Source organism: Uranotaenia lowii, chromosome 3 (genome assembly GCF_029784155.1).
Source record: "Uranotaenia lowii strain MFRU-FL chromosome 3, ASM2978415v1, whole genome shotgun sequence".
Lineage (NCBI taxonomy): Eukaryota > Metazoa > Arthropoda > Insecta > Diptera > Culicidae > Uranotaenia > Uranotaenia lowii.
In genome coordinates, this window is record NC_073693.1 from 58,083 (window position 1) to 71,337 (window position 13,255).

The following is a 13,255-nucleotide window of genomic DNA, read 5'->3' on the forward strand; positions in this document are numbered from 1 at the left end:
TTTTGAGTGATTTTAAAAGTCAAGCTTGAGGAAGTAGAAAACGTTTAAAAAAAAACCTTAATTTGGAAAAATGGCGGTTCATAGTACCATTCTATTTTGACAACACAAAGTTTTCGAGCGTGTTGGCCAACACGAAATGAACCTGTTTTTTTAAATCAAATAAAAATCTCAAACCCAGTTATAATGAGTTTAAATTTTTGCGCCCGTAAATGAATATTTAGATTGAATTTATTCAAAACCAACATGAAAATTATGTTTGGACTATAATCAGCGTTGCCAAATAAAAATATGTATTTTCATGCTAAAAAATCAATTTAATCTGTATAAATTCTCGAAAAACTGTATTGAAATCTGTATTGCATATTTTGAAGCTTCTAAAAGGTAGGACGAATGATAAACCCATTGAAACATGAATGTTTAACTAAAGTTCATTTGGTGATTTTTTTATTTCTAGATATAATGCCACTTTAATCGTGATATTTCATCTTGCAAAATTTTGATTTTATTTTTTGTTTTGATTTAGCGAACTTCTTTTTCAAGACATGAACCAGCTCATAGCTGAAAATCTCTATAATAAAGATATTTAAAAATAAAACTTCTTATTCTTCGAATTCAACCAACGATTTACATTTCAAAATGGCGTCCATAGTTCATGTGGTTAGAAGGTTTCTTACTTAAGTTTTACAAGCATTTTGTAACCAAAACCTTACTAGTTTCATTGGGTTTAAGCTGGTTTGGTTTTATAGCCCAGCATCATACTCTTGATTGGCCCTCTGTAGCACTAGTGATCAAGATATTCATCGAATGAGCCTCATTTTGAAGCTTGTGGACACAAGAATACTTTTTATTTTTTGAAAATGAGAGAAGATTGTTTAAAAATATGATCATACAGTCCCTGTAATCTGTAATCTATATAGGGGAGAGGGAGGCTATATGCGCATATTAAGGAAAGCACTCATTTTCTACCATATTTCAATAGATAGAAGTCTGAAAACTATATACACATGAGCGGAAATCTGTTTTATATACGTTAGAGCAATTTTTCTGTTAAAATCTTTTACAGTTTTTGTGAAAATAATTTTATAATAAAAGAAGTCAAAATAGCCGATTTCCGAAACTGGCGGGCTAAATGCGCATATTTATGTTTTAAGCTATATTTCATTAACATTTGCAATATTTTGAAATTATTTAATTGAAAATGGTAGAAACGGATGTTAAGCATACGTCAAGGCTGAAATTTTGGTGAAATTTTTTACATCACTAGTTTTTTTGCATAAAACATAGTCAGGAATGCCATATGGCCATATTTCATGGTAAAATTTTGTTCATATCGTATTTTTATCGGATCAGTATGAAGTTCTTCTTTTTTCGCTGTAAGATCGTGATTTGAGCGTAGATTTAATGTTTAAATTATAAAAAGTAAAAAAATTATAAGACTAATCAATTTTTCTTGATATAGGCATTTAACCTGCCTTCATATGGGCATTCAGAACCTATCTCTTATTCCAATATCTTATCATTTACAACTTTGCCAAAAGCTTCAATTTGTTGAATTTCCGATTTCCAGATGAATAAAAAAGAAAAACCATTAAAATTTTTGTTCACAGAATCTGTACGCACGATAATTAAAGTTCAATATATTACAACAAAACTGACAAAAATCTTGTTTGAATTTTTAAATTTTTTTGGCTTTATATAACCATCAAATTTCTTCATGCCATGTTTCAATAGCGTATTACCCTTAAACTACACTGATTAGATACGTTGAATCTCCAGCCATATCGTCAATCGGCTGTATGCGCATATTACCCAACATGCGCATTTAGGAACACTTCCCCCTACAGACCCCGTTTGTTTCTGGCAACATACCCAAACATTTTGTGTTGCCAAAATCGAATGTTGCCAAAATCGAAAGGCTTTTTTGGCACTTTTTTTTATTTTTTATTTGTTTTTCAAATTTATTACAATAAACGTTTAACATAGTATTAGCTAATTTTTTTAAAATTTGGTTCAATTATATTAGTTTTAAGTAATAAAACATAGAAAAACTCATGTTTTTACTGTTTAAAACTAATATAGGTAGACCAAATTAAAAAAATTCATGCTAATATTACGTTTTACATTCAACGAGGGGTTCTGCTCGGATGTTGCCAAAATCGAATGATCTGTATATAGATTCTTGGTTCCAAAATTGGAAAAAATCTGTATGATAACAGAAAAATTCGTATAATTGGAACGTTTCTGATATGCTTCGATTAAAAAAATCAAGTAAGCTTCTTTCAGATCTCTCTTTAATGATTGGGGTTAATGCTAAGATTTTGTTTAGTTTTGCCCGATTTTTGGATTGGAGAAATTGAAATCCAATGCTTGGGTTTTGCCAGCTTTTGAAAGATCTACAATTTAAAGATACATCTTTAAATTTGTTCATTTCTTTTATTCGGATTATAAGAAGATAATTTAGCTTACAGCTCTAGCAGTTGCTTTACTCATTAAAATTCCTTGCATTGAAGAACTAAAAGTTGAAAAATTAGTCGACTTAATGCATAATTCAATTGGTTAGTCGTATCTCGTTAACATGTTTCCAGATACCTACTAGTGACAGATTTTGTTATGTTTTTTCAAAAGTTTTAATTCGCCGCTTTCGTCCCCTGTCTATCCACACATGGAAGATACACATTGAAACAATAATTTTTCAATTATGGATTCGTCTTGCGCGTACTACCGGAGTAAATTTGTACGCAAAGAGCTGTTGATCCGTTTGGCCAATTTCGCGTACCTACCTCGAAACGTTCATCATTTAGCAAATACGCAGCAGCAACACCAGAAGTTTCCGCGAAGCGTGAATGTGCTAAGAAGACGAAATCCGCTCTAAAGTAAATACAGTCGTCGAATAAGCGTCTAAGTGAATGTTTCTTAAATTAAAAATAACTGCAATGAGATGAGTGGCTGGCGTTACCCATGAAGCGTAGTTTACAGTAAATTAATAAATTTCTATTTAAATCGTTGATGATTCCCCTTTTTCTCTCGGTGTGATGTTTATTTTTTATTTTTGTTTTAATTGCCAATCGCGGTATGGGAAAAGTATGCCATGAATTCCATCTTGTTCGATGCTGCTCGCTTGCTACGACGCTAATTGCTCCCGGGCGGGATATGCTGGTTCATTTTGGGAATACATATTGGCGTCGAGGAAATCCGATTCCATGGCCTGCCACGAGTTAATTTTCAATATTTCTACGCACTTTCGCCTGTTGCAGAATGATGTGCGTATGCTTTGGTATGATAAATGGGAGCATTCAGAAGTAGATTTACTATTGCGAAAGTGATGTTTGCCAGCAGTCCGTCCAATGATCGTTCGGTGAGGCGACCTTTTTTGTCAATGTTTTTCAAAATTTCAAATATTGATATTTGGTAAAAACGTTTTTTAACATATGTTTGTTTGTATTTGAACACCTACTTTGATTTTTGATATTTAATTCAAACTATAATGTTAATTTGAATTGCTGATTGTGATCATATCACTTCCCTACTCTAATTGTGTAATCAACGCAGCTTGAAATGCTAGTTGTCTCAAAAAATGTTTCCGCCCGGGTTCGAACCGGGGACCTTCTGCGTGTGAAGCAGACGTGATAACCGCTACACTACGGAAACTGTTGGAAACTTGCCAGGGAGATAGGCCATCAGATATAGTCGATTACCAATCAAATGTAATGCGTAAACGAATGCTGTCGCAATTGTTCGTAACGGAGTAGCAATTGATCAAAATTTAACGCCTTATTTTGGACAGCTGTGCTCAACAAATGATCAAGTCGTTCAGAAGACGGTTGGCAGGGGATCTAAATCAAGTTTTGTTTTGCTGTGTTTTGGTTCAGTGCCCTATTGTTGGCTGGGTTGAATTCCTTTGACCGGGCACGTGCGTCATTTGCCCGCTTCCTTTTCCTTTCAAACCACTCATACCGACCTATTAAAACACCAGCTAAGCGGAAAAAATCCCAAAATATGACAGCGATATTACAATTCATAGCTCACCAGCTAATAAACAGATTCGCTTGGAGTAAAAATATACAAACCTGTAACGTCTTCACCGCTTTACTTTACTCGAATAACAAAATCCAAGGCCTGGTGCTCTCGTTGGCTTAATATGACTACGAATACAACTGAATCTCTCAATCTAAGTAGGCCTCCCTTGCCTGACTTGGCCTGGCCTACTGGCTGGTGTCGTCATCGGATCGTCAACAACCAAGCAACCCGTCTCGTGGCGTGGCCTACTCTTCGGTCTTTTTTTGCTCCTCCTCGTTGTTGCCACTTTCTGATGGCAGGCAACAATCCGGGAATATCGCTTCGCTTTGCACCTTCGAAAAACGCCGCGGAACCGTTTATATGATTTACAGATTATTAATAGACAATCATTTCTGGTCGCCTATCGTCGCAGTCGTCGTAGTCTTCGTCGGCGTCGCTCGTCTGCCTAGATGGGTGCTGCACCGTGTCGCCGCCACATTATCGTCTCGTAGAAATTGAGTTGAGACTATTAAAAAGCAAAGTGGTAGCTCGCTGTGGTTTCAGTGAGAGCAATAGAAGTCAACAGGAGAGAACGGACATCAGAAGACTGAAATTGAGTTTACCAGGCGGTAGCTCTGCTGCTAAAATGTGTAATAAAATTACCACAAAACTCACCGCGTAGTACCTACTTGGATCTTTAGGTACCTACTCGTTGCAATTATTCTGAGTGTAAATATGCATGTCTAGCATGGAAGCACTCTGCAATGTAAAAGAAGTTCCATAGAACAAGGGTTAACGCGAAGCAAAACATCATCATCCTTGTGATCTGCACGTCTTCTCAAACGATCATCTCCTAGGGGTGATCATCTTAAAGTTTTGTAATTTATCGACCTTTTTGTCAACAATGTTGCTCCTTCGAGTCTTATAAGTCTCGACAGAAATCTAGCAGATATTTTATTTATCTTCGAGAGACTTTTCACCCTTTTTTGAAAAGATTACAACCCAAATGCAAAAATTACAAAAATTACAAAAATTACAAAAATTACAAAAATTACAAAAATTACAAAAATTACAAAAATTACAAAAATTACAAAAATTACAAAAATTACAAAAATTACAAAAATTACAAAAACTACAAAAATTACAAAAATTACAAAAAATTACAAAAATTACAAAAATTACAAAAAATTACAAAAATTACAAAAATTACAAAAATTACAAAAATTACAAAAATTACAAAAATTACAAAAATTACAAAAATTACAAAAATTACAAAAAATACAAAAATTACAAAAATTACAAAAATTACAAAAATTACAAAAATTACAAAAATTACAAAAATTACAAAAATTACAAAAATTACAAAAATTACAAAAATTACAAAAATTACAAAAATTACAAAAATTACAAAAATTACAAAAATTACAAAAATTACAAAAATTACAAAAATTACAAAAATTACAAAAATTACAAAAATTACAAAAATTACAAAAATTACAAAAATTACAAAAATTACAAAAATTACAAAAATTTCAAAAATTACAAAAATTACAAAAATTACAAAAATTACAAAAATTACAAAAATTACAAAAATTACAAAAATTACAAAAATTACAAAAATTACAAAAATTACAAAAATTACAAAAATTACAAAAATTACAAAAATTACAAAAGTTACAAAAATTACAAAAATGACAAAAATGACAAAAATTACCAAAATTACCAAAATCACAAAAATAACAAAAATTCAAAAAAATTACAAAAATAACAAAAATTACAAAAATTACAAAAATTACAAAAATAACAAAAATAACAAAAATAACAAAAATAACAAAAATAACAAAAATAACAAAAATTACAAAAATTACAAAAATTACAGAAATTACAAAAATTACAAAAATTACAAAAATTACAAAAATTAAAAAATTACAAAAATTACAAAAATTACAAAAATTATAAAAATTACGAAAATTTCAAAAATTTCAAAAATTACAAAAATTACAAAAATTACAAAAATTACAAAAATTACAAAAATTACAAAAATTACCAAAATTACAAAAATAACAAAAATAACAAAAATTACAAAAATTAAAAAAATTACAAAAATTACAAAAATTACAAAAATTACAAAAATTACAAAAATTAAAAATCACAAAAATTACAAAAATTACAAAAATTAAAAAATAACAAAAATTACAAAAATGACAAAAATGACAAAAATGACAAAAATGACAAAAATGACAAAAATGACAAAAATGACAAAAATGACAAAAATTACCAAAATTACCTAAATCACAAAAATTACAAAAATTAAAAAAAATTACAAAAATAACAAAAATTACAAAAATTACAAAAATTACAAAAATAACAAAAATAACAAAAATAACAAAAATAACAAAAATGACAAAAATTACAAAAATTACAAAAATTACAAAAATTACAGAAATAACAAAAATTACAAAAATTACAAAAATTAAAAAATTACAAAAATTACAAAAATTACAAAAATTATAAAAATTACAAAAATTTCAAAAATTACAAAAATTACAAAAATTACAAAAATTACAAAAATTACAAAAATTACAAAAATTACAAAAATTACAAAAATTACAAAAATTACAAAAATTACCAAAATAACCAAAATAACAAAAATTACAAAAATTAAAAAAATTACAAAAATTACAAAAATTACAAAAATTACAAAAATTACAAAAATTACAAAAATTACAAAAATTACAAAAATTACAAAAATTACAAAAATTACAAAAATTACAAAAATTACAAAAATTACAAAAATTACAAAAATTACAAAAATTACAAAAATTACAAAAATTACAAAAATTACAAAAATTACAAAAATTACAAAAATTACAAAAATTACAAAAATTACAAAAATTACAAAAATTACAAAAATTACAAAAATTACAAAAATTACAAAAATTACAAAAATTACAAAAATTACAAAAATTACAAAAATTACAAAAATTACAAAAATTACAAAAATTACAAAAATTACAAAAATTACAAAAATTACAAAAATTACAAAAATTACAAAAATTACAAAAATTACAAAAATTACAAAAATTACAAAAATTACAAAAATTACAAAAATTACAAAAATTACAAAAATTACAAAAATTACAAAAATTACAAAAATTACAAAAATTACAAAAATTACAAAAATTACAAAAATTACAAAAATTACAAAAATTACAAAAATTACAAAAATTACAAAAATTACAAAAATTACAAAAATAACAAAAATTACAAAAATTACAAAAATTACAAAAATTACAAAAATTACAAAAATTACAAAAATTACAAAAAATACAAAAATCACAAAAATTACAAAAATTACAAAAATTACAAAAATTACAAAAAATACAAAAATTACAAAAATTACAAAAATTACAAAAATTACAAAAATTACAAAAATTACAAAAATTACAAAAATTACAAAAATTACAAAAATTACAAAAATTACAAAAATTACAAAAATTACAAAAATTACAAAAATTACAAAAATTACAAAAATTACAAAAATTACAAAAATTACAAAAATTACAAAAATTACAAAAATTACAAAAATTACAAAAAATACAAAAATTACAAAAATTACAAAAATTACAAAAATTACAAAAATTACAAAAATTACAAAAATTACAAAAATTACAAAAATTACAAAAATTACAAAAATTACAAAAATTACAAAAATTACAAAAATTACAAAAATTACAAAAATTACAAAAATTACAAAAATTACAAAAATTACAAAAATTACAAAAATTACAAAAATTACAAAAATTACAAAAATTACAAAAATTACAAAAATTACAAAAATTACAAAAATTACAAAAATTACAAAAATTACAAAAATTACAAAAATTACAAAAATTACAAAAATTACAAAAATTACAAAAATTACAAAAATTTCAAAAATTACAAAAATTACAAAAATTACAAAAATTACAAAAATTACAAAAATTACAAAAATTACAAAAATTACAAAAATTACAAAAATTACAAAAATTACAAAAATTACAAAAATTACAAAAATTACAAAAATAACAAAAATTACAAAAAATTAAAAATTACAAAAATTACAAAAATTACAAAAATTACAAAAATTACAAAAATGACAAAAATGACAAAAATGACAAAAATGACAAAAATGACAAAAATGACAAAAATGACAAAAATTACCAAAATTACCAAAATCACAAAAATTACAAAAATTCAAAAAAATTACAAAAATAACAAAAATTACAAAAATTACAAAAATTACAAAAATTACAAAAATAACAAAAATAACAAAAATAACAAAAATAACAAAAATAACAAAAATTACAAAAATTACAAAAATTACAGAAATTACAAAAATTACAAAAATTACAAAAATTAAAAAATTACAAAAATTACAAAAATTACAAAAATTATAAAAATTACAGAAATTTCAAAAATTTCAAAAATTACAAAAATTACAAAAATTACAAAAATTACAAAAATTACAAAAATTACAAATATTACCAAAATTACCAAAATAACAAAAATTACAAAAATTAAAAAAATTACAAAACTTACAAAAATTACAAAAATTACAAAAATTAAAAATCACAAAAATTACAAAAATTACAAAAATTAAAAAATTACAAAAATTACAAAAATTACAAAAATGACAAAAATGACAAAAATGACAAAAATGACAAAAATGACAAAAATGACAAAAATAACAAAAATGACAAAAATGACAAAAATTACCAAAATTACCTAAATCACAAAAATTACAAAAATTAAAAAAAATTACAAAGATAACAAAAATTACAAAAATTACAAAAATTACAAAAATAACAAAAATAACAAAAATAACAAAAATAACAAAAATGACAAAAATTACAAAAATTACAAAAATTACAAAAATTACAGAAATTACAAAAATTACAAAAATTACAAAAATTAAAAAATTACAAAAATTACAAAAATTACAAAAATTATAAAAATTACAAAAATTTCAAAAATTACAAAAATTACAAAAATTACAAAAATTACAAAAATTACAAAAATTACAAAAATTACAAAAATTACAAAAATTACAAAAATTACAAAAATTACAAAAATTACAAAAATTACAAAAATTACAAAAATTACAAAAATTACCAAAATTACCAAAATAACAAAAATTACAAAAATTAAAAAAATTACAAAAATTACAAAAATTACAAAAATTACAAAAATTACAAAAATTACAAAAATTACAAAAATTACAAAACTTACAAAAATTACAAAAATTACAAAAATTACAAAAATTACAAAAATTACAAAAATTACAAAAATTACAAAAATTACAAAAATTACAAAAATTACAAAAATTACAAAAATTACAAAAATTACAAAAATTACAAAAATTACAAAAATTACAAAAATTACAAAAATTACAAAAATTACAAAAATTACAAAAATTACAAAAATTACAAAAATTACAAAAATTACAAAAATTACAAAAATTACAAAAATTACAAAAATTACAAAAATTACAAAAATTAAAAAAATTACAAAAATTACAAAAATTACAAAAATTACAAAAATTACAAAAATTACAAAAATTACAAAAATTACAAAAATTTCCTAAATTACAAAAGTTACAAAAATGACAAAAATTACAAAAATTACAAAAATTACAAAAATTACAAAAATTACGAAAATTACAAAAATTACAAAAATTACAAAAATTACAAAAATTACAAAAATTACAAAAATTACAAAAATAACAAAAATTACAAAAATTACAAAAATCACAAAAATTACAAAAATTTCAAAAATTACAAAAATTACAAAAATTACAAAAATTACAAAAATTACAAAAATTACAAAAATTACAAAAATTTCAAAAATTACAAAAATTACAAAAATTACAAAAATTACAAAAATTACAAAAATTACAAAAATTACAAAAATTTCAAAAATTACAAAAATTACAAAAATTACAAAAATTACAAAAATTACAAAAATTACAAAAATTACAAAAATTACAAAAATTACAAAAATTACAAAAATTACAAAAATTACAAAAATTACAAAAATTACAAAAATTACAAAAATTACAAAAATTACAAAAATTACAAAAATTACAAAAATTACAAAAATTACAAAAATTACAAAAATTACAAAAATTACAAAAATTACAAAAATTACAAAAATTACAAAAATGACAAAAATGACAAAAATGACAAAAATAACAAAAATGACAAAAATTACAAAAATTACAAAAATTACAAAAATTACAAAAATTACAAAAATTACAAAAATTACAAAAATTACAAAAATTACAAAAATTACAAAAATTACAAAAATTACAAAAATTACAAAAATTACAAAAATTACAAAAATTACAAAAATTACAAAAATTACAAAAATTACAAAAATTACAAAAATTACAAAAATTACAAAAATTACAAAAATTACAAAAATGACAAAAATTACAAAGATTACAAAAATTACAAAAATTACAAAAATTACAAAAATTACAAAAATTACAAAAATTACAAAAATTACAAAAATTACAAAAAATACAAAAATTACAAAAATTACAAAAATTACAAAAATTACAAAAATTACAAAAATTACAAAAATTACAAAAATTACAAAAATTACAAAAATTACAAAAATTACAAAAATTACAAAAATTACAAAAATTACAAAAATTACAAAAATTACAAAAATTACAAAAATTACAAAAATTACAAAAATTACAAAAATTACAAAAATTACAAAAATTACAAAAATTACAAAAATTACAAAAATTACAAAAATTACAAAAATTACAAAAATTACAAAAATTACAAAAATTACAAAAATTACAAAAATTACAAAAATTACAAAAATTACAAAAATTACAAAAATTACAAAAATTACAAAAATTACAAAAATTACAAAAATTACAAAAATTACAAAAATTACAAAAATTACAAAAATTACAAAAATTACAAAAATTACAAAAATTACAAAAAATACAAAAATTACAAAAATTACAAAAATTACAAAAATTACAAAAATTACAAAAATTACAAAAATTACAAAAATTACAAAAATTACAAAAATTACGAAAATTACAAAAATTACAAAAATTACAAAAATAACAAAAATAACAAAAATAACAAAAATAACAAAAATTACAAAAATTACAAAAATTACAGAAATTACAAAAATTACAAAAATTACAAAAATTAAAAAATTACAAAAATTACAAAAATTACAAAAATTACAAAAATTACAAAAATTACAAAAATTACAAAAATTACAAAAATTACAAAAATTACAAAAATTACAAAAATTACAAAAATTACAAAAATTACAAAAATTACAAAAATTACAAAAATTACAAAAATTACAAAAATTACAAAAATTACAAAAATTACAAAAATTACAAAAATTACAAAAATTACAAAAATTACAAAAATTACAAAAATTACAAAAATTACAAAAATTACAAAAATTACAAAAATTACAAAAATTACAAAAATTACAAAAATTACAAAAATTACAAAAATTACAAAAATTACAAAAATGACAAAAATGACAAAAATGACAAAATCGACAAAAATGACAAAAATGACAAAAATGACAAAAATGACAAAAATGACAAAAATGACAAAAATGACAAAAAAAGACAAAAATGACAGAAATGACAAAAATGACAAAAATGACAAAAATGACAAAAATGACAAAAATGATAAAAATGACAAAAATGACAAAAATGACACAAAAATGACAAAAATGATAAAAATGACAAAAATGACAATAATGACAAAAATGACAAAAATGACAAAAATGACAAAAATGACAAAAATGACAAAAATGACAAAAATGACAAAAATGACAAAAATGACAAAAATGACAAAAATGACAAAAATGACAAAAATGACAAAAATGACAAAAATGACAAAAATGACAAAAATGACAAAAATGACAAAAATGACAAAAATGACAAAAATGACAAAAATGACAAAAATGACAAAAATGACAAAAATGACAAAAATGACAAAAATGACAAAAATGACAAAAATGACAAAAATGACAAAAATGACAAAAATGACAAAAATGACAAAAATGACAAAAATGACAAAAATGACAAAAATGACAAAAATGACAAAAATGACAAAAATGACAAAAATGACAAAAATGACAAAAATGACAAAAATGACAAAAATGACAAAAATGACAAAAATGACAAAAATGACAAAAATGACAAAAATGACAAAAATGACAAAAATGACATAAATGACAAAAATGACAAAAATGACAAAAATGACAAAAATGACAAAAATGACAAAAATGACAAAAATGACAAAAATGACAAAAATGACAAAAATGACAAAAATGACAAAAATGACAAAAATGACAAAAATGACAAAAATGACAAAAATGACAAAAATAATAGAAGCGCAAAAATTTCATATGTGGAAAAAATGACCAAAATTACACAACACAAAAAAATTCTTCAAATTTAATTGAAAAACTACATAAGAACAACAAAAGAAAGCAAAATTTACTCCAAATTTTCCGGGAAATTACACAAAATTTCAGGAATTTTTCTGCATTTATTTTGCAAATAGTGATACTGTACATACCAAAACATTGTGCAAATTGAAACATAGTAAAACAAATATGACACCATAACGACTCAAAAATTAAATAAAATTGCCTCAAAAATGTTCTTTAAAGTATTTTTTTGAGCATCAGATTTTTCTGCCTAAAAACAAACAATGGCAATTTATTTATTTCTAATATGGACTCCATTAAATTTATTGGACTGTTCCAATTGCCCACCAAAAGTGCAAACAATTGGTTCTTAAATCAGATGAGCTAACTATCTGACACAGTTCAAAACTTTTGTGGTATTGTCATATAAAAATTCAATATACACTTAGGAAAATAACAATCACAAATCCAAATGAAAAATCAGGTGATTCAAATTCCCATAAATATTGTCATCCTTTGTAAATCAGTAGTACATTTTTCCTTATCACCTTCCGAAGGTACGTGTCAACATTGCTTATCTATAACGATAAATTTCCAGTAACGAGCGCCTCAAATTCCCTTCCGGTGCTAACCAATTTAGGAAACCGGGTCGAGTTCCGGGGCAGTAAGTCGGTGGAGAAAAAAAACGAACCTCAACAATCGACAATAACCGTACGCTGATGAAATCAAGACGATGGTCACGCCTTCGGAGCCCCATTCTGTGGTGTATAATCTTTCACCTAAA

General features: G+C 22.8%; 1 non-coding gene across 1 annotated transcript; it reads right to left on the reverse strand.

The window, feature by feature from the left end:
• Window positions 1-3,575: 3,575 nt before the first annotated feature.
• Trnav-cac (transfer RNA valine (anticodon CAC)) lies at window positions 3,576-3,648 on the reverse strand. The gene has a single exon. It is a non-coding gene; the product is annotated as a tRNA-Val (tRNA).
• Window positions 3,649-13,255: the final 9,607 nt, after the last annotated feature.